Below are 25315 nucleotides of genomic sequence, written 5' to 3'. Positions count from 1 at the left end.
GCAAACTGCCCCGAATCACCTCTTCCACTCGAAACAAGTTACAGGCTTTTGGGATGGTAGGGGCAAAGGTAGAGGTGCAGAATAATTTCAAAACTTAGATCTGGACAGACCTTCTGTTTTAAATTCCTTCTCCTTATTTAATGCAATAAATCAGATGTGATGGCTTCCTGCACCAGGAACAAGATCGTGAATAAGATTATGTCCCAGGGTGGTGAGACAGCTGAGCAGGGTGATGCACAGAGGTGTTGCAGACAGGCTGAGGGTGGTGTGTTGTATGCTGAAGTGGAAGGTTAGCTGGGCTCTCCCACATTCTAGGGAATTGCTTCCTCTGTATCGGTGGGTTTGGGACCAGCATTTAATAATGGGATAGATTGCACATCATGATTGCAAGTATCTTAAACAGGGAGATGTGGAAAAAATTTCATATTTTCCTGTGTGTGAGCTATAAATCGTAGCCCTTGTGTCTAAACATGTGAAGATTAATAAAACCAAATAAAAAATGAATTCTGTTCAGCAGAGATGGTCACTGACAGTGCACCAGCCAGCTCCTTGGGGCGGGACTGTGCTGCTTCGTGTGTGGGGTCCCTGACCTCATGGCCCTGAGGTGCATTTGCAGATGTAGCAAATAATTAGCGTGTGTTCCCCTCCCATCCGCCTGCCAGGAAGGAGCCAGCACCCGGTGGGGCTCCCCGGTTGTTCTTGTTGGTCCCTTCCAGTGGGCACATGTGCAAACTGAGTGAGCAAATGGGCAGTTTTAGGACAGGTCAACAGAAGGACCTTTTGCTGCAGGGGGTCATTAACCCCAGATTTCCCATCCTACTGAGGGAAAGCAAAGCTGTGTATAGATTCTTTAGAGAAGTGTGGAGTCATTTTACAGCCAGTAAACTTCAAGCTTTCTAGATGTTATGTCCTCAACTGTTTTGGTGGTCATAGCTCATCTCTTGGGTGCAAAGTTGCCCACCGAGGAGGGACTCGGTGGTCTGGTGACCATGCACACAGCCTCTGGAGCACACCGGGGTCTGCAGCCCTTTGCAGCACCTGTTGTTGCTTATTTCCAATTTTTCAAATAATTTTTTCCAACTATACGACATCAAATCCTGTGTGTCTTTCTGGGAGGCTCTTCAGTGCAAACGTAGGTAGTAGGAAGGAGACTGCAGGTATGTCCTGTGGGACATGGGTGAAAACCAGGGGGTGGGATCTCAGGCGCAGAGGCAGGGCCCTGGAGCACGCAGCACTTTTGTTTTTGTAGCATCTCTTCACTGTAAAAGCATAGCAGTAATACATGTAAGGCTGAAACATGTTGTTAAGTTCAAGGAGCATTCATTCACAGCCGTGGCTCCCTGGACAGTGGAAGCAAATGCTCCTCATGGGCAAAGGGACGATGCTGCATCCAGCAGGGCACCCACTCCATGGGGATCAGCGTGCGGTGGCTGTATTTCATCATCTCGGAAATGTGGAGGAATATAAAAATCTAAGTGATAGCTGGAGTTTGATTTTTATGTTGGTTTTTTTTTAACAGGTGGAAGGAGAGCATTGTATTTCTTACCACTAGCCACAGAAGGGCTGAAACTAAACTGAACCCAGAAGCTGAATCTGGTTGCCACAAGCTAGGAAGACCTGGCAAGGAGGCACGGTCAGTGGGAGGGGAGGGATGGCGTGCCGGCTTCCCCAGGAGGGCACCAGGGACTGGCCCTGACTCCCCTTGCCGCAGACACAAGGGGTCTGTGTGCCAGACCCCGGCTCCCTGGGACGTGCTGTGCTGTCGGCGCGATGCTGGGTGGTACCTCACCCGGCTGCAGACCAAGCGTGGGGACTGGATGCTGCGCAGCCCCGTGGGTCTGGGCTAATGCGCCCTGCTGAGCAGCAGCCTGGCTGAAACTACTAACTAGCCAAACTGCCATTTCCTTTATGGATACTCTTTTTTTTTTTTTTTTTCTTTAGTTCTTTTTTTCCTTCTCTAGAGCTAACACAGGCAGTCTCCAGATGGCCCTGTGCAATGTGGGCAGAAGCGAGGGCCAAGCACCGAAGTACAGATGGGCATGAACATTAGGATTGCCTCCAGTTTTGTACTTCGGTAGCTTTGGGGACTGCTGAGACCATCTCTGTGGCCACGGCTGCTATTTCTCTCCCAACCCGAGCAGGCACAGGCCATTCAGGACAAACCTGTACCTTCAGGAGTGCTGGTTTGCTGAGCTGATGAGAAATCCGCCTTTAAATTGGAGGCATTTGTAAGCGTGGCTTGCTGGATTTGTAAGGAAACGCTACTGAGCTGCTGTGCTATTGATTTAGATATTTACCTGGGGTTTGCAGCCTCACTCCTCTTCCTTTCTGTTTGCTCTGGGGCTGTGCTGGCTCTATTGACAGAAGCCACTTCCCCGTTGCCCCGGGAAGGGGAGCTGGGTAGCGCTGCCAGGCTGCAGCGTGATTCCCCTGCCGGGCTCAGAACTTCAGGACAAAGCTCATTCATGGAGCTTGGTGCAGCACAGCACTGTCCCAGCAAAGAAATTTATTTTCCTCCTTTCAGGCTCAATTTTTCGCTGTGGTGATCCGTAGGAGACAGAGTGCGCCCGCTGAAACCTCTCTGAAGTATCACCTGGCAGTCATACACAGAGAAAGCAGGGATTTGAAGGAGGTGGCAATTTTTTAAAGAAACTTCCACACTTCCCCTCTTTGCTGGGTGATGGCATCTCTCAGGACTTCATGAAGAGGAGGTGTCGTGAATGCTGATGACCTGAAAGATGCCACCACCAAGAAATTCCTTCCTCCAGACGCTGCTTCAGCATCTCTTGCCGGGCAGTAATCTCCCCAGCCCTCACCTCTTGCCCGGCACAAAGAGCTGGTGAAGTCGCTGAGCTGCTCAGGGCACTAAGCCGCATGGACAGACTTAATTCTGCTGGCTGCAAAACCCATGGCAGCTGTGGCAGCGTGTGACTGCTGACTGTGGCGAGCCCCTGTCCCCTGCCCTGTCCTCCCAGACAGGGCTGGCTTGTCACCATGCTGCCCCCGAGCCTCGGGGGACGGGGTGCTTCATCCAGCGCCGCAGCTCCTGGGGTCTCCCCAGCCTCCCAGCCCCATCGTGGGCTGCCCTGTGCCTCCAGTGCCGTGGCCAGGCTCTGCTGGGCAGCAGTTTAACCCGTGGATGGTGCATACAAAAGTCTCTCCTGATTTTCCGGAGGTGCTTCCCAGCCTGTTGGGAGCAGGGCAGACGGGATGGGATGCAGCAGGACTCAGGTCACTGGTCTGTTCCCAGCTCAGCTTTGGGGTTCCTGGATCCATCTCAGCTCCTTGAGAGCAGTGGGACTTGTTCAGGTAGAGAAGGAGCATTTGGGGCACAGGGGGGAGAAACTGATTTTTCCCTTTTGTGAGAAAAAAGTAAATCCTCAGTGCTGGTGTGAAATGGCATAGAAAAGGAGTTGTCTGGGTTACAGGGACAGAAATACCAATTATATTAAAATGGGGTAAAATCAGGAAGGCTTTACCAGGGCCACGCGCTAACAAAACTTGCAGCTACAGGCTGTGCATGAAAGGGCTTGATTTGAATCCACAGAAACATTTTGGCTATAATAATCCTGCAGTATGCAGGCAAAACTCCTGTGGGGTCCAGTGAGAGCCTTGCTCGGGGCCTGGAGGATTTACCTTATCGATCTTTTGAAAACGTTGAAGAGTTTAAAGCCACCAGCTGACTTAGCCGGGGGAAAACGATGTGTGGCAGCAATGCCGATGCCTGCGTGTCACGGCGAGAGCCAGCACACAGCATCCCTGCAGAGGCACCAAGCTTTTCTTTTTGTCCTTTCCCATTCACGGTACAGCGAGAGGAAAGGGATGAAAGCAAAAACCTATAAAGTTTCTCTCGCTACATTCTGTCAGCTTTTTTTTTTTTTTTTTTTTTCCTCCTTTATTTCCTTTGCACTTGGCTGGGCTGTAAAGTCCTCTCTGTTCCCAGCTGCCCTCTGCCCTCGGTGCTCAGCAAAGATGCCAAATGGCCAGCATGGGGTCACCGGCGGAGCATTCCCGGGACGTGCTGCGCTCTGTTAGTGGAGACCCTGCCACGTGGCCTCCCCGCAGGCCGTGCTGCTCGCTGTGTCTGCACGGGCACCGGAGCGACGTGGGAGGCGAAGCTTTTCTACAGCGCTGGGTACCGAAGTGTCCCCAGTGTGACTGCGCTGTGCTAAGGAGACAACAAGCCGGACCAGCACCTTGAGGGTCTGGGCTCCCAAAGCATTGCAGCGGGATACAGGCACACGGGGGCTTTTGGATACCAGTTAGTGCTGCAAAAAGTGGTCACTGGGGACAACATGCGGTTGTCGCTACCCTTGTTCTGGGTCGGTGGGAGGTGGCAGGCTTTGATTTTGTGCCGCTCTCTGCTGGGACTGTTTGACCCCGGGGCTGCCACAGCATGGAGCTGCCCCTGCCCCTGGCTGCGCTGTGGGATATGCCTTGGGCACCACGCTGACAGCAAGATGGAAACTTGAAAAAAAAAATTTGCTAACCTATTTCCGTTTCCTGGCTGCTGCAATTATTTTTGGGCCCCATCGCGTTCCCACATGACCTGAGTTTTACCACTCGAGGTAATTGGATTGATGAAAACCCTTCTGCAAAAGGTTGTTTAAACCCAAAATTAAGTGGAATGAGAACTGTTGAAGAACAGCAATCTCTGATTTTCAGGATCTCCACTTTCCGATGCGTGATGGGAAGAAGAGCCGGCCCCTGTGTGCTGTGACCCTGCGGGTGCATGGGCTCCTCACCAAAGCTTGTCTCTGCTTAGAAAATGGCACCTTTGGGAAAGCTGGAGGCAAAAGGGCATCCTGATGTGTGAGGAGCCTCCGGGGACTTGTTGGAAAATCAGTTATGAGAAGCACGCACCAGGCAGCTCAAAACACTGGGGCAGGACCAGCTGCCGAGGAAGATGTGCCTTCTGCCACACGTGCCAGCAGCTTCAAGGGAAGGATGGGAAAGAATGGTGACTGTTGATAAAAGGGGAATTCTTCATGTGCTCAGACAACACTCAGGCTATGTCCTGAAGGATAAACCTCAGTAACTCCTATGGCATTTTTTCTCTTGTGTTTCAGGTGGCCATGGCTTTTCTTGCCATCAATCTGAACATCCGATCAGCGCGAGCCCTGCACCACTGAAACCTCAGAGACAATTTACTGCAGCAAAACCAGAGGTTAATGGTATGTTATGGGAAAGTGGTCAGTTTTAAATTCACTGCTGTCTGATTTTGCTCTATATCCTCTTGTCTTTGTGCTGCTGCAAATAACCAGCCACTGGCTGCTCATTGCAACAGAGTCTGGCTTTCACCTGATTATTAACTTTTTTGTTTTTGATCTATTTTGGGGTTCTTTTCACTTCCTGGTAATTGATGCTGGGTTGCTGGGGGAAAACCATCTGTGTGACTGGGGAGATTTAGAGTCAGTAACAGAAGGGATGTTATCAGAGTCTGGTACTTTAGAAGGCTATGGTAATCCAAAGCTGATTACAGCTGGGCTGGTGCAGCGGGAAATTTGGGACATATTGGACACCGACACTTTCCAGCAGCATCAAGCAGCATGGGGCCGTCTGTGCGTGTCGGGGGCCAGGAGGGCTCTCTGTGCATGCACAGAGCAAGACAGTGACCCTTTTCCTTTGAGATCATGGCTGCTGGTCTCAACCAAAAGAGGTGGGGGGAAAAAAAGCTAGCAAAAAAAAAAAGACAAGGAGGTGGAAAGCACTGGACTTGCTCGCTGGGCTGTGGTGGGTACGTGGCCGTAAGGGTGAACGTGTCCCCAGCAAGCGCTCGTGTTCCCCTGCCATAGCACAGTCCCTGTCCAGGGCTGCTCCCCGTGGGCACAGGTCAGTGCCATGCAGCCTTCCCAAGTGTCTGGATTTATGTCCTTGGGCTTGGCCACACTTTTGTGTTGCCCCTGATGAGTAATACAGCCTGTGCAAATCAAGCACATAAATTCCAGGTGTCAGAGGGAGCGATGATGTATCCCCACTGGGGCAGAGAGGCGTCTCGCTTCTGTCGTGCTTTATTAACAAATATTAGGCATTTATTCAGTTCCATAAATAAATGCCAAGGGGAGTTGCATTGGTGCTGTCCTCGGCAGAAGGGTTTGGGTCAGCACTGGGGCCGCTGGACAGAAGTGGGCTGTGACTGTGGGATGCTTTTTGTCCGTGGGGAAACCATTCACGCACAAAGCAATGCGCTGTGCCCAGCCCCATGCTGTGGTCCAACCATGCGAGGATGCTGTAGCCCAGTTTGACCATGGCAAACAGGATGAACCCAGTGCAGAGATGGGAAAGTTTCCCTCGGGTGCTCGCTGGGCAGTTTTCTCCCCAGCAGGAGCCTTTTTGAGTGCTCCGTGCTGGCTGCTGCATCTGCACGGGGGAGAACGTGCAACACGTGAACCTTTGCGGGAGATTACAAGCTCTGCAAATTGCAGTGTGGCTCCTTCCCTTTATGCTGGGAGGGATCGGCACGGTGCCAAGGGGGGCTGTAGCAGAGGACAGCTAATCAGTGCTGCTGCTGCTTTTGTGAGCAGACAAGGGCTTGCAGCGTGCACGTGCTGCCCCATGTCACTGCCACGACGCGGGGGTGTATCGCGGGAAAGGCAGTGATGGGGCCAGCGTACAAGTGGGATGTAAAAGACAGCAAAGACCCCTGAGACACTCCTATCCCAGCCTGCGCTCATCTAGCTGTTGTTTGGGGTGTTTATTTTTTTTAATCTGGATTTGGCTCCCATTCAAACCCCCATGTGACAGGGTGCGCCCCCGCTCAGCGCTGGCTGCGGCACCCGGCTTTGGCAGCTCTGTAGGATGGCACGCGAGGCCATGCTCAGGCTGCCCCGGATCAAACCACTATTGATTGCCACTTTGATTCCCGCTGCTTTATTTACTTGCTCAGTAATAATTTGCTTAATAAAACCCTGCTATGGTAATTACTGAGTCCCCACACCTTTTGATTTCCAATTGCATTCCCAGGCCCAAAGCCACCAGAGTTTCTGCGTTTCCCTTGAAGAACAGTCTAGGGTTTCTATCGTGTAATTTGGGGTTGTATGGGCTGACCCATTGCTACTTCATTGATAGGTACCAGTAGCAGGTGCTATCTTGGGATGCCTGGGTGGTTTGAAGAGCCCATTGGCATTGGTGTGTGCAGGGAGACCTTGTCCTGGGAAACATTTGCATGCAAACCCCAGAGGTAGAAAAGTGGCAGCAATTCCCGGTGACGCTAATACCCCAACTGGGAGCATGGGCATAAAGCCTCAGCAAAACCCATGATGCCCTCATGTGCCTGTGTGGGCACAGGTCTTAGCCCACTGCTTGTGTAAACACCACTTGATTTATGCAGCAATGTTCCACGTGAGGAAGGCATCATCCTTCTCATTAGTGCAGCACCCAGCACGGTGGGGCCCTGGCTGTGGGCAAGCTGGCAAAGGAAATGTGAAATAATATTAATAAAAGGAAGCAGAAGTGGAGCTTGCCAGATGCAGCCACGCTGGGGGTTGTCAGGAAATGACAACACTGCGTGCAGGCTCTGTGCAAGATTAGAAAGTGTTTGGAAATTGTCCCCCTGAGTCTTTAACCAGGAATGGACAGTATGCAAATACAGTTAGTTAATCATTGCAAAATAGGGCAGGGTTTCCAGGGATGGAAGGCAATTTTATTCTTTCATTATGCAGGCTACTTGCTCTTAAATATGTTGAAGATAAATTTGTATATTTTTTTTAATATAAAAAAAAGCAGCAAACAAAAGTGAATGCAAAGGTTTGTACCACAGAGATGCTTTCGGGGACCCTCACTGCTCCTGGGGGGATGGAGGCAGGGACCATGGGGCTGTGCTGGAGGCTCCTCTGGGCTTGGTGATGGCACAGGGTTTGTTCCCAGTTTTGGAGCTGGTGTCACCCTTCCCAGCTGCAGCTGGGTTTCGTGCCAGCTTTGTCCCAGCCTTGGCTATAAACCCCAGGGGTGGCTGTAGCCATCTCGGGGGTGATTGCCAGGCTGGGGGAGCTGGTTTGGTCTCATGGGCAGACTTGTCACACTGAAATAAGGGCACCAGCCATAAAGGTGTGCGAGCACAAGACAGGAGCTGATGGTGTCCGTTGGGCAGGGTGGCACAGCCTGGACCCCACCAACGGGAGAGATGTGGTATTTGCTAGTCTCTCATTTTCTCATTTGGTATTTTTCCTGAACTTTCTATCAGTGAAAAAAACCCCAACCACCAGCTCCTGTTTAGCCGTTTCAGTCTAATTTGGGATGAAAACGAAATGCTGAAATATTCCTCTGGCCTGAGGCGGTGTTTAGCCAGCTCTATTAATACAGCTGCATGCATATTAATAGCCGGGCTGCTGGTGAGTGGGGAGGGCGTTCAGCTACGCCTGGATCCCGCTCTGGTGGTGTGGGGCCGTGGGTGCCCGTGCCAGGCAGGGATGAGGGGTGCGATGCTGCCAGGCTGTGGCGTGCCTCCCCACCTGCTCGGCCCTTGGGGCAGCAGCCAGCAGGGCTGGTGGCTCCGCATCGCTGGGGCAAGACACAGCATCCCCTCTGGGGTCTCGGTCCCTGAGGTGCCGGTGCCACACGGCCTCCGGGCACTGGGTGAACCCCGTGCTGTGGGTGCTTTGGGTGCTTTTGGCTGGTTTGCAGCCTCTAGATGGCACTGACCCAACGCGCATGGCTCGGGAGCAGGACAGCTTCTGAATTATATCTTTTTCACTCCCTTGGGTTATTTTTGTTTTAGAATTCTGTAATAATGGATGTTCAGTTTCGGCAACGAGGTGCTGATTACAGAAATAATCGATGCCATTGAGAGAAAAGAGCCTGTCTGTGCCAGGTTCTTCCCTGCTTTCCTCCTGCGGGAGCCATGGCTGGGGCCCCTGGCCCCCAGGGGAGAGCTGAGAGGCAGGGCAGAAGGGATGCTCAGCCCCATGGGCTGGGGGGAAACGTTCTCCTGGATGCCTTCTTCCTTCTTTCCATCCCTGTCACACCGGTGTGAAATGCCCTGTATAAGAAGGCAGCAGCGCAGTGCACACCCTGGCAGGGTCCTTGGCTTCAAGAGAAGCCCTGTTCTGCTCTCAGTTATTCCTAGTAACAGCTTTGCTCTCTAAATCCCATTTTGTGCTTATTTCTACATCCCTTGAGTCAGGCAGCGAGAATCTGCCTTAAACCCTGGAGCAATGTGAGATCTGTGGAGCTCAGGGATGCACCATGGACCAAAGGTGTGAGAAGAGGAGAGGGAAAATTCCCAGTCCTGCTTGGCCAGCTACGGAGGATAAAATGCTCCAGTTTGCGTGGGAATGGGGTGCATAATGGTGCCTGGTCCCTGAGCAGCCCCATCCTGTTTCCGCCCTGAGGCATCCATGCCCCCAGCATCCTCCTCCTCCCCTGCAGGGATGGGGATGCACTTTTCCCACCATGGGGTTAAATGCTGGGGAAGACTTTACAAGGAGACCCAGAGGTGTGGGGTGCTACAGGGACTTTAACCACTGGCAGCTGTCAGAAAGGAGGGTCACAGCTGCAAAGACTGGAGGGTGGTGGGGGGTCACCACGGGCCCCTCTGTAGAGCAGGAGGGTCTTGGTCCCTTGCAGCCTCCCTCCCCTGTGGGACTGAACGCTACTTCAGCCGGGGGGATTACTTATCTGATGGAAGATAAAGCCCCCAAGGTCACCCTGGCTGAAAGGCTGCTTACACTCCCTCCCAGGAAATAATCAGAACATTTTTGATAACGTTTTGCCTGACCTTGTGGATAAAAATGTGCGGAGAGGCAGAGTGGGGATGGGGCTGCTCAGGGCCGGAGTGTGGCAATGGAGCATCTCTCCAGAGTGTCTGTCTGGGATCCTGTGGCGGTAAAGAAGGGTTAATGGCCTGTCCCACAATATGCCTTTGTAGGTATTTGAAGACCGGTGTGATTTCCTACTATGTTTGCTGGGCAGCTTGAAGGAGTGTATTTTATATCTATATATTTGTCTGTATGAGTACATATTTGTTCATATTTCTTAATATTCTGCCATAAGCTGCCTAAAGGACAGTGTGGCATTATTTAAGCTTTATTTAAAGGACAAGTCAGGGGAGATTTCTGGGAAATTTGGGCTATTCCCCACGCAGCGAGGGAGGAGAATAGTTAATTCCCTCCTTTCCAGCACAAATTAGCAAATGTGTGTTGCCTGAGCAGGAGGGAATACAGTTTGGTTGGGAAACTTGTATAATGTAGGAAGCAGGTCTTCTCCCAGAGACAGCCATCCTCGCTGCCCTGATTTCTTGGAGGTGCCTGTGTCACTACGTCTGGGTCCCTTGCTGGGATGTACCCCTGAAGCAGCTTCCCAAAATGCCTGGGAAAAAGCAAATTTAAACCTGTGGCCACGCTCGTAGTTGGTGTTGTGTTGGGAGGGCTCCCCAGCGAGAGAAGCAGTAGTGGGTGCTTAAAAAATGAGTAGAGGAGGGTTAAAAACTACCTGTGGCTTGCAAGGCGCCTTTGCCCTTTCCTGTAAGAGGGAAAGAAGAGGACGAGCATGTTCCGGTCTCCCCTGCTGCCTCCTGCCAGCACTGCAGTAAGGATGGGCAGAGCTGGGGCGAGGGGGGCCCTGGCTGCTCCTGTGGGAGGGGGGCTGGGGCTGGGGTGGCAGTGGGGAGCACTGATTGAGGTTAAATCCCCACTTAGGAATGGGTTGCTACCAATCCCATGGTGTCCTGAAGGGGAAGATCTGTGCAAGTTATGTGAAAGCCTCTTGGTTTTAAACCCCATCCCGTGCACTTTGGGAAGGTCTGATGGGATTTTATCTCTTGGAACTGGCGTTATTGCTTCCAGCAAGGAAGAGTCACTGAAATGCACATTTTCAAAGAGATTTTGGGAAGGGTCATAATGTCATTGAAAGAAAGATGAATGTTTGGTTTGGATGAGGGCTCATAAATTGGCTGGGGGACGGGTGCTTCTACTGGGAAATACGGATATGGGTAAGACATTCGCACAATCTTCTATTTGCAGAGTTATCAAAGCTTCCAGAAATGTTGCTTTTAGGACTTGCAGCATGTATTTAACTCTTGCTTCAGCAAACGTTTCTGGCTTTTATTCTTATTTGCTAAATAGTTGGCGTGCTTGGGAAGCTCGAAGGAAAGGGGTGGACTTGCTGCATGTCCTGTTGCAGGAATATGGAGCTCAGGTCCCCGTTCCGGTCCTGGTAAGACCCTGTTTGCTCTCCTGACTTCCAGCTCTGATTTTTTTTCAAGGTTTTTCTTGTCCCTGAAGAAAACCACATGGACGCAAGGTTTCAGGAGAAAAAAACCCCTCAGATTTTCTTTTTTTCTTGCCCCTGTCATAAACGGTGAGTGTCCTCTGTGTGGTCCCACCACCCCCTTGACACAGCAGCAGCTGCTTGGTTACTTGCAGGACAGAGTGTGAGAATTAGCTTTAAATACCGGTTGGAAGCAACCCGGGATCTATGGTTAGCTCATAATTCTGCGCAACCAAGGGTTCAGGGAAACAGCAGAAGCAAAGGGGTTCTCCAAGCTGCCCAAACAGTGGGCAGTTTTGGGGCAGGATGGCAATGGCAAGGCTTTGCATTCCTACACGTCCCCTGTGGAGGAGGGAGCAAGGTCTAGTGCCCTGGACTCACACAGAGAAAATAAATCCTCTAGCCACAGGGAGATAAAGATGAGGAAAATCAATCCAGAGAATTTATAATGAATAGTAAATAAGCTAACATGGGCTAGCTGTCTACGTAGGTATACAGCTTCATCAAGAGGTGCTGGTGACATCCTGATAATGGCTTGCATTTAATAACAGGATTTAACGCCCCCGTAAAGGGAGCAGGCAGTCATCTGTTGTCAGGACTGCGAGGTAGTTTTCTTGTATTACACTTTCACAAATTGCTTGTGAAATAAGGGCAGGCAGTGGCGGAGTGAGATGCTGTCCCTTCCTGCTCCCTGGCTGCCACGGATGTGCGGAGGGCAAGTGGCTTCGCCTGGCTGTGGCAGGTGTTGGGGGCCAAAATCCCTCCCTGACCTCGTGGTGGGGCATTGCCCTGACCCAAAAGCAGTGTGTTGGATGGCATGGCTGGGACTCTGGGGCAGGCTCTGGCTGTGAAGCAGAGCCTCACTGGGGCTGTGCTGTGCACCCTCGAGGTGACGGTGCTGCTCTCGTGGGGATGCTCTCGGACCCGTTCCCAGGCTGCACAGCCACAGACCCCTGCCCAGCCGGGGCGGTGCTGGCTGGGCGCTCAGCTCGGCAGCACAGCCCATCTCCTGTGATTCCAGGTTTCCCACTGCATGGCAGCCCCGCCGTGCCCCAGGATGCTATTGCAGATGGCTCTGCTTCCCTGGAAACTCTGCATGCTCTGGATGTGCAGACATCCTCTGGAGCCCAGTGGCAGGCGGGCTGTCAGTGGGGGGGCACAGCTCGCACACCCTCCCCAAATCCCGGCTCAGCAGCCGGCAGGCTCCCGGGGCAGAGGGGAGGAGAGCTGCATGGCAAGGCTGTTCACAGGCTGTATCAAAGGGTCTGTTGATATCATGGTAACCACAGGGGTGAAACTTGATTAGCTGGGGTTGTGATCAATAATTAATGATGGTTATTTATTATTTGTTAAGTGCCGACACTGTGTTCGCTTCCAGATCCCCCAGTGGATGTATAGCCTTCTTCGGCGTCCCTGAGTTGTATTTTTATACTGCTTGTAGGTCACAAAAGATTTCACAGAAAGAATATTTTAAAGAAGTGTGATACTTTGTACAGAGAGAACAGAAACATCCCACTGCTGTAAAATTTGCTGTAACTAGGGAGAAAATTTCTCTTCTTTTTCCTAGTAGTTTGATTTCAGGACAGCTCTTGGACAGTTCAGGATGGCATAATCCATGGGTCAGAAGTCGGTAAAGGAGTAGTGCAAGTTCATTTCTGCAGCTTCCTTGCTTCACATGAAGCCGGAGCTGTGCTGAGTGCATCAGAGCAAAGAGAAGTGAGATGTAATGCAGCTGGATTTTAAAAGATTTGAATAATTTAGTTGGCTGGGTCACAGGCAGAACGTGCTACTTGTGGTACCTCTGAAGTTGTGTTAATGCCTGAGGGCTGCGATTCACCCCGGGGCAGGAGGTGGGGGAAGGTCCTTGGCTTTCCTTTGGCTGTGCAGAGGGATACTGGTACGTGTGGTCCCTACTGGCAGCCTGCAGTGGGTGTGGGTGGGGGGAGTGGTGCCACCGGGGGGGGTTCAGCTCTCAGAAGAGAGAGGTCTGTGCCTTCAGTGTGACTCTGTACAATGGCAAGGGATTCAAAAAAAAGAGGGCAACAAGAATGGGCAGAGAGACCAGGTGGTGGTGACAGCAGGACAAAATGCTTAATGGTTCAGGAACTGAAGTAGATGCAATAGTTTGCATGCCCACCTGAAAACCCAGCTGCCTCTGGGCACCCTGCACTGGTGGGAACAGCTTATGGTGGGCAGGGAGGGAGCTGCTCTGGGTGCCCCTCACGAAAGCGACCTCCACCGTGCCCAGCACCATCACCTCCCTCCTCAAGCATCGGGGGAAACCCATGCTGGGGAAAAAGCAAATCAGCTGGGATTTGCCGTTCAGGACTTTATAGACCCCTTCCTAGAGGTCTTCCTAGAGGTACCCTTTAGGCATCTAGACTACGGACCCCCTTTAGAGACCCCTTCCCAGAGATCCCTCAGCTGCCCTGGGGGATGACAGCTTGCTGGTAGCAGAAGAGACAGGGAAGTGCCTGTGGGGACTGGGGACCTGGGGACCTCACCAGTGGAGCTTCCATCCTCTACTTCAGTGTACTAGCTCGTGTTTTATTTTAATGAACTTAGCAGCCTTTTAAAGCTAATTATATTTCTCGCTCTATTACTCCAAGAGATTACAGAACCTCTACTAATTTCTGACCTAGATGTAACTCCAGCCAAATGCCCCCAGCAAAGCAAGGCCCGTGCCCCCCAGTGCCCACGGGAGCTCCCTGCATGATGTGCAGGGCAGGGGGTGCCCCCGCAGAGCCCGGCAGCACTCGCTGCCACGTGTATATATGGGTTATCTGGGTTAGAACCTGCCACCCATGCTCCCCGGAGCACTGCCCAGGCTCGCTGCCACCGTCCCCTCGTAGCAGCCCGTCTGCTCTGTGGCTGCCTCGTAAATCCCTTCCGTCCTTCGTGCCCCCATTAATGCTGCTGTGCTTTACTTTCACTCTGGGCTTCACAGTGTTGGCATAAAGTGGCGGGCGCTCAAGTATGGACGGTGTGTGATGGATGTAGCCACGTGGCTTTGGAACAGATGAGCGTTTTGTGTCAGTGATATTTGTTGCTCTCTGATGGCAACAAATGAAAATTTTAAGCAAACTAGATACTATATGGCCCTATGGTTATCTTGCTGGTCCTGGTGACTTGGACAAATCACTTCAGCTTTGTGTTTGTGTGGTTTTGTTTCTTGTTGGTTTTGTTGTTGTTGTGGGGTTTTTTTTGTTTGTTTTGTTTTGGTTTTTTTTTTGAGAGAAACCCTTGTTACCATCCTGTCCCAGCCTTGTGTCGCATGGAGTGGTGGAGTTAATCTCCTCTTGCTATAGAGAGAGAAGATGGGATGTAAGGAGCTTTATTTGGTATGGAAACACTCTCTAGTTAATCCCTGTTTAGATGCAACAAGAAAGAGCATGAAGGGTTAATGAACCCTCCCCAGAGAGATTAGTCTGGAATTTTTAAGGCTTCTTTAGTCTTGCAACATTTATTGAAGGTTCTTTTTTTGTTTTATCGTTGTAATGCTCCATTCAAAGAAATCCCTTCTGGAGAATTCTTTCAATTTGGTCTCCAGCACAGAAATAAACTGGCTTATCTGAGATCTTTTAATATCATATTCGGTGCTTTTAATAAATGTGAATTTCATCAGTGCCTTTTTTTCTTTTTCTTTTTTTTTTCTTTTTTTTTTTTTAACTGGCAAGATAATTTAATATTAACACATCACACCTTATCACCCAATAACACTTAGTCCCTGTAATCTTATGACAGGCTAATTTCTGTAGCAACATCCCCTGTGTCAAATCTGCTCCATTCCATTACTACCCCAGCTGCTCATGAAGCCTAAGTTGGTAATGAATATTCTGGCTCCTAAGCTTTTTATCTAAGGATTATGAAATGAATTTGGAGTTTAGCTTGAGGGAGTTACAGCTTCATTTTGCCTAGTGCAGTGCGTTCGTATCGTTGGAATAAATCGTAGGGGTTTTTTATGCTAAAAATGTAAGATGGAGAGCCAAAAATATATATATGTGCAAAATCCCCTGGATGGGCTGGGGTATTAAGTGCAGGATTTGAGAAAAAGGGTTAATTGAAAGGAAAGATGGGGAGATGGGGAGAAGCCGATGCCTGGCTCCTGGGGAGAGCGGCGGGGTCGGTGCTCTCGCACTTTGTAGGGTCTCTCCCATGGGCAGTGTTGATGGGGATGAGGTGGCGGTTTGAGCTGGGGGAAGGAGAGCGTTGGTCTTCGCTCTTTTAGGTGGGTCATGTGCCAAGGCAGCCATGGTGGGGACCCCGTCCTGTCCCCATTGCGCGGTGTGTCGGTGCTTCTCCCTCCTGCCATTCTTGACTGCGATGCTAACAGCTTTCACTTAATTTAATATGTGCAGCTCAGAAGGCTGAAGATGAGGTGAGCTCATTTGGCATAATTATTGGATGTGTCAGGAATGTGAAATCCGAGGCAGCGTAACTGTCCTGGAGCCATCACACCTCCGACAGCCTGTCGGCTGTTGATGCTGCAAGGATGGGAAATGCACCTGCTTCCTCAAGCAGAAAATAGACTGTTAAAAAAATCAGTGAAGGCTAAACCGCTATCGTGTTTTTTATGTTTAGCATATGCTCCCCATCTCTGCTCCACTGCCCCTTCCACGCAGCTCCTCACTCGGCTCCCGCAGGCCCCTTGCCGTGGTGCCGGGGTGGGTGATGCTGCCCGGGGCGGATTGCGGCGATGGGGGGCTGTGAAACGGGGGCAAGCTGCAACGGGAGTCTCTCCCACGTGCCCGCCTGAACGCAGCTCTGATCACACGCTCGTGGAGGAGCTGTTGGTGCACTTGCTGATGCGCAAAACTCTTCCTGGGGTGGGAGAGAGGGTAAAGCAATGTGCCACACCTAGGCTGTGTGCTCGAGTCAGGGACTGGGGCATCCTGGGCTGTCCCCATCCCCTCCTGCCTGTCATGGGCAGCTGAAAGCCAGTTGTTCCAGGGAATCTGCAGCTACTGCTCCATAGCTATTGTACAAAGCTGCTAAAATGTGGCTGTTGTGAGCAAAGGTGGGTGCCTGTTTCATTTTTGTCTGATTTCTACCTGGGTCGCTTTGCTACTCCCCACTTTCTCTTCTGAAAATCCCATCCTCTCAGTGAATCTCCCATCCCTGCCTCCCCGGCACATACTCTGGTGTGGTCAGACAAGTCCCTAGCCCAAGGCCTGAGGGGGACAGCTTTGGTGGGCTCAGTGGTGCCTTTTCAAAGCTTCAGAGCAGACTTTTCCAACATCTCTCTGCCGGAGATGCCACCAAAAAGGAAATAAGTAGGCAGCCTTGGGATGCCCATGTCAGACAGCAGTGGGTTTCGGCAGGAGGCAATGGGGGGGGGTGCCTACCCCAGTTACACTGGGGAAGCGGGAGGGTGTTACCTGGCTCAGTCCTGCCCATCCACACTGCAGTGCCAAAACTCACCCGCTGCCCGCCTCTCCCTTCCTCAATGAATGCCGAATAATAAATTTGACGAAAAATAATTACCTTGCCATAAATTGGGTATTAGCATATGAATTAGAGTTTAACATATGAAAGGGCTTTTGATGCCGCATAACATTAATATAGAAAATGACCGTAACAGAATAACAAATTACACTTTAAAAGTCAGCTCCATTGAGCCCGGCTGGCATCGCGACAGTGGCACAAGGATGCCTGAGCTGGCGGGAGGGGGAGGCTGGGAGCGGGGGGCATCACTGCTGCCCCCCTGGAGCAGGCTGGCCCCAGTATTCGGTGCTGCACCGTGCCAGCCTCGAGCTTCAGGGCTGCCTTTGCCCTGTTATGGTGGAGCTAGAGGCAATTTGTGCAGGTAATCCCCTCCCATTTATTTTCTGCCACTTGCTTCTCATTTATTTGGGCAAGTGGTGGTTTATTTTTGGTCCATGACTTCCGTCCAGGGTGATCTTTTTTTACCTGTGGCTTTTTTCCACTGGAGTTTTAAATATCCTGGCCAGGCTGGCTTTCAGCTGCATCATATCCAGGACTGAGAGGACTTAAGACAGCTGTTGAGGCGTGTTGTGATACTGTTAAAAACAACCTGTGGAAATAAATTATTATTCACAAGCAAAAAGTTTTCTAGGACAGAGTTCAGCTGGTAAAGGCAGGCCAATTATTTTCTGAGGGGATGCAGGGTTGGGGGGAGAATACCAAGCTCTTACTAGAATATGAGAAGTGTGAATGCAATTAAACGCGGTTTGGGCAACAGCAGCTCAGTGAGCTGCCACTCATGGTGCTGAGCTGCCACGTGGGCTCTGTGCGTGCTCTTGGACCAACCCAGCTGCAAAAAACAAGGTCTTGGCTTAAGTTGCCTTCCCTAAAGTTTAAAGTCAATACATTTTCCCTTGTATTTGGAGCAAGAGAAATCAACTGACGAAGAGCAGCCCACTGAAATGCCACAATGTGTTTGCATGCCGTCAGGCATCCCACCCAATGCAGAAGGTCTCGGAAAATATGAGTTGGAAAGCTTGAAGATTCTTTTTCCAGTCAAATAACCGGAAAAACGCCACAGCACAGCTCTGCAGGGAGGAGCGCAGGGCGGTGGTAGGCAGCAGCACCTCTGAGCTACACATTCCCTACGGGCAGTTTTGCTTTGCCACCAGAACAGTGTCTGTACGGCGGGGAGGACCATGGCTTGCGTGGTTTCTGTAGGAGAGCAGGAGGTTGTCTAGCCAGCAGCAGTGTCTAGCCACACTTTAGAGGTAGAAATTGGAGATACTGGTATTTTCCTGCACCTCTGGCAGAAGAGCAGGGCTGGTTCTGTGCCCTGCACATAGTGGGGGGCCGTGAGGCTGGATGTGGTGCTGGTGCTTTCACCCTGACTTGTGAACTGGCGGTGCAGCTGCGGGAATCGCAGGCGAGCAGTGCCGGTCTGGGCTGCGTGTCCGTGATGAAATCCTGCTGGTGGCTTGGGGCAGCGTGGGCAGCAAGAGCTGCCACTAACAGGCAGGAGAGGCAAAGCCGGGGAGGGTTGCAGGGGTCTTGGAGAGCAGGACTAGGGTTTGAAACGGTGGGGGAGTTAGCTGCATCTGCAGATGCATGGCTAGCGGTTTTTCTCCCCCGACTGCCACTTTTCTCCAGAGCCAGACAGTGCTTGAGTTGATGCTGTGCTCCCAGTCTCAGGGAGTGAGAGATCTTGTAGAACAGCATCACGTGGGTGGGGTGCATGGTAGAGAGGGGACTGCAAAGCCCCCAGACCCAACCTTTTGCCTTCAAAACTTTGCTTCCTTGCTGTAATCCTGCAATGTGCGATTGAGCTCTCCACTGCCTTTGGTTCTGTTCAGATTCCTCAAGAAGCCCCCAAGATGTTTACCATTTCCAGGGAAATCCCTGCATTTCTTAATCCCTGCAAGGTTCTCTGCCACACTGTCACCTCCCTTGCAGATGTCAAGCCCTTTCCAGCACTGGGAACTCTGTCTTTGCAATGTGCAGAGCCCTCCACGCTGGCCTGGGTCCGGTCCCGATCACGAGAAGTGCATGGCTGTCCATCTTCTGTCTCTGGTTTGGTTTTTTGTCTTTTTTCTTTTTTGTCTGTGAGCAGACAACCCTCGGGTTGTACGTATGCCTAAGATAGTAACATGATTATACCTTCCCAGCTGCTGTCCATAAATGCTCTTGCCATGAGTGCCAATTAAAATAAATGCAGATTATTGGGAATTTAAAGGACAAATAGATCGCTTTTTGTCTAAATATCAGCCTGGATGCTGGGGCCATTAAGGTGTTTTGCATTAGTGCCTGCATTTATGACCTGTATCGGTTCCTTTTAGCAGGGAAAGAGCCTCAGCCTTGTTACAGGAGCAGGCAGGCAATCATGGCCCAGGGTTTTTTCTGGGCTGGCTGCTGCAGCCAAGGGGGACTGAGGGATTTTGCTGCCCTGAGCAGTGAGCTTGCTTTGGATGGAAGGGCAGAGAGGGCTGCCTGCTCTGATGGCTCAGCAAGCAAACACTAATCTAAAGAGCTTGCTCTAAATTCACAGCCAGGCAGAGCAAGTCAAATAGAGACAACCACGCTCTGCCCTGAGGGTTAACTACTTGCTGCTGAAATACTAATTGCAGTGAATTGTGTCCCTCGATTATAGCAAAGAGGGTTTGCTTCCTGCGAGGGTGCAGGGGGAGGGAGGGAGAAGCCCTGATCCTCTCAAAGGAGCTTTCTGCTAATCGGCTGAGAGGTGGGAGGGTTTGGGAGACTGATAATGACAGGTGAGCATCCTTCACCAGCCTGTAACTGGTATGTCCCTGGTCATCCAAAGCACCCCTTTGCCTTGGGTGCTCATGGGTCCCTAGCTGGCCCAGGCTGCCTGCTGTCAGGGTGGGCTGAGGTGTCCATGGCCATCGCAGGCGGCTTCTCCTGGGGTCTTCCGTAACCGCCTTGGCCACGTTGCCTATGGTGAAAATCACCATCACTTGGGGTCACTTGGTGCCTTTTTGAGGGTCTGGATTTCCAGTGTGAGACCCTGTGTCCTGCCGGAGCTGTGGTAGCATCATCATCCAACGGGCTGGGTTCAAACTTCCCTTTCCTTCCTTCAGGCAACTATTTTAATTAATACTGTGATATTACTAATAAAAAGAGGGATTTCACACTCTCACCAGCTTTGGGAATCTATTGTTCAGGCTGTTTACCTCCCTTTTTTTGTTCTGAGGAATGATTTATTGTCTCCTTGGACAAGGTTGTCCTCTAAATTATACTAAATTGGTCGTAATTTATGTAATATTTCTCACTTCATACAGTAGCAATCTGCTGTTTACAGATCCTCCTGCCAGACACTGCTTTTGGGGATGCTCAGCTCCGTGGCTGAGCCGTCCTGGAGGACGAGAGCCACCCCCAAACCACAGCTCTGCACCCCAAGGTGGTTGGGATCCTGGGACCTGGCCTTTGCTGTCCCCTTGTTGTTCTCCAGTGTGTTTGGCTCCCTGGCATGTCTTGGGGAGCTTCTATTTCTGGCATCTCTATTTTATTGGCAAGGAACAAGGAGCAGGTATCTCTTACACGTTTTCTTTTTCCTGCCTGCCTTTGCCCTATTTTCCTAAACTCAGAAGTTACCCGTAGCAGAGTTACAAGGCACTGCGTAAGCGCTGCATCTCTGAGATACCTCCTGTACTGCCTGGTTTAAATACTGCAGCAATTAATTTTTTCGGACTTTTTAACCAACCTTCTGGTTCACTTATTTCATGGATGTGTTGGGTGAAAGATTAAAAAAAAGATAAATAAAAACATAATGAAATTTTTGTCTGAAGAAGAGCAATGAAGCTGGTGAAGGGTCTGGAGCCCAAGTCCTATGAGGAGCAGCTGAGGCACCTGGGGGGGCTCAGCCTGGAGAGGAGAGGGCTCAGGGGGTACCTTATTGCTCTCTATGACCACCTGAAAGGGGCTTGGGGTGGGGGTGTGTGTGTGTGTCAGTCTCTGCTCCCAGGTAACAAGCGACAGGACCAGAGGAAACAGCCTCCAGTTGCTCCAGGGGAGGCTTAGACTGGATCTGAGGAAAAACTTCTTCACCAAAAGGGTGGCCAAGCACTGGCACAGGCTGCCCAGGGAGGTGGTGGAGCCCCCCATCCCTGGAGGTGTTTGAAAGATGTGTAGCTGTGGCACTCAGGGACATGGGTTAGTGGTGGGCTTGGCAGTGCTGGGTTAACTGCTGAACTTGATGATCTTAAAGGTCTTTTCCAACCCAAAAGATTCTGTGATTCTATAGAACTTTATAGAACTATGGTTCTATAAAGCATCACCTAGAATTCTCTAGCCCAGTCTCCCACTTGAAGAAGGACTGTCACCACTACTACCACATCTGGGCAGATGTTGCTCTGTGTGGCCAAATCCTGGAAACCTCCAAGGGTAGAGACATCACCGGCTCTGGTGACCCGTCCCAGAGCTACACCAGTCTCCCACAGGACCTTTTTTCCCTAGATTTTAGCCCGACACTATATTTTATATATCGATATTTACAGTCTGCCACTACAGTGAAGAATCATCTTTGAAACTGCCCTCTGGGCAGCTGTAGGCAGCTATCAGGAGCAAGAAGCCCCGTGCATGGTACATCCATGTGGGAAGGAGAGCCCAGGGAATTGTGCAGCCTGTGCTGTGCCGGGGGACAGGGACAAGGTCTCGCCCTTGACCACCCCAGCAGGTTTCTCTCACTAGGAATGAGCAGTAGAACCTTGAAGCAGTGTGGGCCTTCAGCACTGACATGCGCCTTTTTCCTGCTGGCCATTTGTCTTTTTTGCAGTTCTCAGCTGAAGTTTCAAGTTATTATAGTAATTTTATCCCAGCTTTATGTCTCCTCTCTGAAAACAAAAGAAAACACTCTTTTATTTTTCACCTCTTCAGGTGGAAGTTTTAGTTCCATCTTCTTGTTAAAAGATAATGAAAATTTTCATGTCCTTGTTCAGTCTGTTCAGTTTGGGGGATGACAGTCTTTTTGTTATTATAATGCCAGCATTTTATTTTTAGTCCGAGTTTGTTTCTTTTTTCTTGCCAGTAAGTATTGAAGCTGGGTATTCTGGTATGGAAGAATTCAGAATATAGTTTTTCTTGATTAGCTACAGGGGCATATCTCTAAGCAAAAATCTTTCCATTTGGGAAAATGGGACCAGTGCAGGTGAGCTGGAGAAAATACTAGGGCGACAGCTAAATTTTTCCATAGCAGTCCTGCTCACTCTTAAAAGTTCTGATCTTAAACCTGGGATTCACAGACCATCACACTCATCTGCTATAAACCTTGGCAGTGTGAGGAAAGAGCGTTGACTGTGTTGCAGACAGCCTTCCTAGCAGAGGCCAGTAGCTTTTTGGCATGTGTTTTTACAGGAACACCTACACAATCCCCCCAGGGGCTTAAGTTAGGCTTAGAGCAGAAGAAAAAAGATATTTTCTGCCTTTTTTCACTTTTCTTTGTTTGGCCAAACACTCCCTCTGGAGGATAAGGGATATTCTCTCTCCTTCGCTGCTTTGCTGTTAGGGGTTTTGTCTTCAGTTCAGACTTACTCATCTAAATGGACAGGGTATGTGTTTTTGACCAAATACAGGTGTTAGATTAAACCAGTGTTGCAATTAAAAAAAATATCTTTATTCTCTGCAAGAATTTTCAATACTCTGCAGTTATGTATCTCGTGAGCATTGCAGCACCTTGTGTTCAAGGGACACAACTAAGCATGTGAACTGTTGGACTTGTCTGTCCACGCAGGAGTTTCCCGGAAACCTCCTCATCTGATGGCAGAGGGGTTGTTTGTGTTTCCTGGCCCTCCCTGGGCTGGGCAGGGACTCCTGGCTGAGTGATGGAGTTGTGCTGACCATGTCAGCCATGCGGGTGTGGTTGGGTGGCAAGATGGTAAAGCTGGCTGGAGTTTGAGAGTAATGCTGAAACTCTGGGTTTTGCGATCGCCGCCTCTTGCCTCCTTTTGAAGTTACAGGTCATCTGCAAGACCTAACGTGTGACAAGTACCAGTGCCCCAGGGTTCTGGAGCCACTGGCTAGCAACACAGCCTTTTCCTAATACACCCTTACCCTGTCCCATGCCATCAAACCTCAATACCTTCCCTCCTCTCCAGCCCACTAGGGAATTATTCCTCTTTTTAAGCACACAGAAATGGTGCAGAGAAGGAGCTTTGCCATGAGCCTTTGGATGATGAAGGCGTCGGGGCTCCATGTGCTGTAGGCACCAGCTCACCCTTGTTGAGGAGATGCTGGCGAAGCGGGGGTGCCCCATTGCTGCAGATGGCAGCCCGCCCCGTGCCCCCCCCCCCCCCCCCGCCCCGAGGTGATCTCCAGCTTAGGCTCCAGGATGAAGCTGCTCTGCTTTTTCTTTTTTTCCTTTTATTTCTTTTTTCCTTGTCATTGGAGGCATTTCTGCATTTGGGGAGTGTCACAGGCCTTCTGGCTCTGTCACTTCAAAGCTTGTCGCCCTTAATGGTATTTCTCTCCAGCCAGTTCCCACCCGCTTCTCCCACTGCAGTGCACCCCCCCTCCCTCCTGCACCCGCCGCCTTAATTCTTTATGGACAAAAGCTGACTTTAGCACAAGTTTCCTTTGATCAAAGGGAGCCTTATCCAGTCCCAGAGACAAGTGCATCCCAGGGAGATGGCAGAAATTAGGTCAGCTCTGCGGTGCTTGGCATCGGGCAGACAGGGCTGCCTCCCACCTCCCCTGCCCGTGGGGGGCTGCCGGCAACCCTGCTCCTGCCTGTGGGGAGCCCTGGGTGCAAGGCTCTACTTGCAGGCAGTTGGGGTCCCCCCCAGCCCGGGGGAGCAGCCTGTCTTTGATCCAGCAGCCTCCTGCATCCTCCAGTGCTGAGCACAGCCAGCAGCTCATTCCCTCTTATCTCAGGGTGACCCGAGCCATCTTGGGGCAAATATCTTCATTCAGGGGGGCACTGGTCTCTGCGATGCTGTCAGGATGGGGTTCATCAGGCTGTCAGCAATGAGCATGCTGGGCTTGAGGAGTTTTTTTAAAAACTGAATGAATCCCCTTGCCACTCATGGCAGCAAAGCCCAAGCCCCTTTACCAGCTATGCCACTATAACGGTTATCTACAAGGTGGGACCAAATCTCACTGGGAGTGGGATGCAAAACGCACCACTACTGGGAAAAGACTTCCATCTTTGAGGTGACTGGTTGCTTTTTTGGGTGCCTGGTAGCCTGGGTGCCCAGCAAGCCAGCGGGCAGTGGGGAGGGATGGGGGATGGGACCTGCAACTCAGCTCAGTTTGAAGGACAGGATTAGCCCCAGCCCCACAGCAGCATTCAGCTCAGCCCCCTGACCTTTTGTACAGCTCATTAACAACAAATGCTGGAGAGAAGGAGGGCAGAGCCATTACAGAGCAATTTATATGTAAATGCCTAAAGTACCAAATAAAAGCAAGCCCACTGGCATTCATTAGAAAAAAAACATTATTGAATTTTCTTGTGTGTGTCTGTGTTTGTTTTTTTTCTTTTCATCTTGGCAAGACAAAGCACGCTGTCAAACCACCTATTTGGCTTCTCGATTCTCCAGTTGCATCCTTGCTGCATCCAGGCACAGGTAAGGGCCAGGTTTTCCCCTGCCCAGATGGGGTGGGGGGTGAGACAGGGAGGCTCTGGGATCCCCCACAACCCCTGGAGAAGGACATTCCACATCTGCTGCCCGCCTGGATCACCAAGGCTGTGGTGCAGACCTCCCTTTCCCTTGGAAAGACAATCCAGAACCTCCATCCTGGAGAGATTTCTAACCATAGTGAGTTTACCTTCAGCTAAAACGTGAATTTTCTCTGCTGTGAGGTTTTAGCTCTCAGCTAAGGGCTGCTTCTGCCAGCAGCAATAGAAACAAGGTAAAACACATGTATAAATTCTTAATCAAACTGTTATCTATAATGGCCTCAAGTAGTACAGCTGGTGGCACTGCTGCTGGAGGGGGTGTGCTGCTGTCTTTGCATATTTGAAAAACAAGTGGATTTTCCTTCCCAGGGCTGTATTGTCTCTTGTCAAGCTGAGACCGCGCACAGGTGAATTTGGTGGTCCCGGGGTGCAGCTGAAGGCCTGGGGAATCACCTGCTTGTGTTGCAAGCCTGGATGCAGTTTGATTTGAGGCAGAAAAGCTCAGGTAAGACTTCTGTTTCTGGATTGGAATGCAAAGTGGAAGAGCTGCCTACACCTCTAAGCAGGTCTTTTTACACCAGCAACCATGTCAAAATCACAGATCCTTCTCCTACCCCCGCATCCTTCCATCCTGGCTCCTTTGCAAAGCTGCCCAAGTCTGTGAAAACCTTCTCTGCATCAGCTCTGCACCCATCGGCAGCAACCAGAGCTGTTTTCATGGGCATACGAGCCAGCAGCAGAGGCCCAGGGAGGCTTGGTGGCCTCCCACTCGCTGGTTTGGAGCAGGCTGGCTGTGCAGCCCTGCCCGTGCATCTCCCAGGCTGCCTTAAGCGTGGTACCTGGTTTCTGTTGGTTGGTGTTGTGGAGTAACAGCAACATCACCCTATGCTTGGCATTCTGGGTGACCTTATGCAAATTAATGTAAATACAACAAGACCTACCCCATTGACATACCGATGGGATTGGCTGCTGTGTCAGGTGTTAACTCAAACCAATTTCTATCACACTTCTCGACACAGTGTCTGGAGATTTCCAAGATAGACTTTCAGCAGCTGTGCA

General features: G+C 50.9%; 1 protein-coding gene and 1 long non-coding RNA gene across 3 annotated transcripts in view; one reads left to right on the top strand and one right to left on the bottom strand.

The window, feature by feature from the left end:
* The window catches only part of LOC308071079 (protein FAM83D-B-like), a 441583-nt gene that overhangs the window by 281672 nt on the left and 134596 nt on the right, over positions 1-25315 (bottom strand). The gene's annotated exons all lie outside the window — the stretch shown is intronic.
* Positions 1-25315, top strand: part of LOC308071083 — a 50769-nt gene that overhangs the window by 7730 nt on the left and 17724 nt on the right. The window contains exons 2-5 of one of the 2 annotated variants that reach the window (XR_013930975.1): positions 1520-1633; positions 4666-5174; positions 24131-24203; positions 24626-24761. This is a non-coding gene — a long non-coding RNA (uncharacterized lncRNA). The other variant, XR_013930976.1, reaches the window with a different exon arrangement.

This window comes from Falco punctatus, assembly GCF_963210335.1.
Source record: "Falco punctatus genome assembly, chromosome: 10".
Taxonomy (NCBI): Eukaryota; Metazoa; Chordata; class Aves; order Falconiformes; family Falconidae; genus Falco; species Falco punctatus.
The sequence above is the reverse complement of the archived record's forward strand: the minus strand, read 5'-3'. Positions and strand labels throughout refer to the sequence as shown.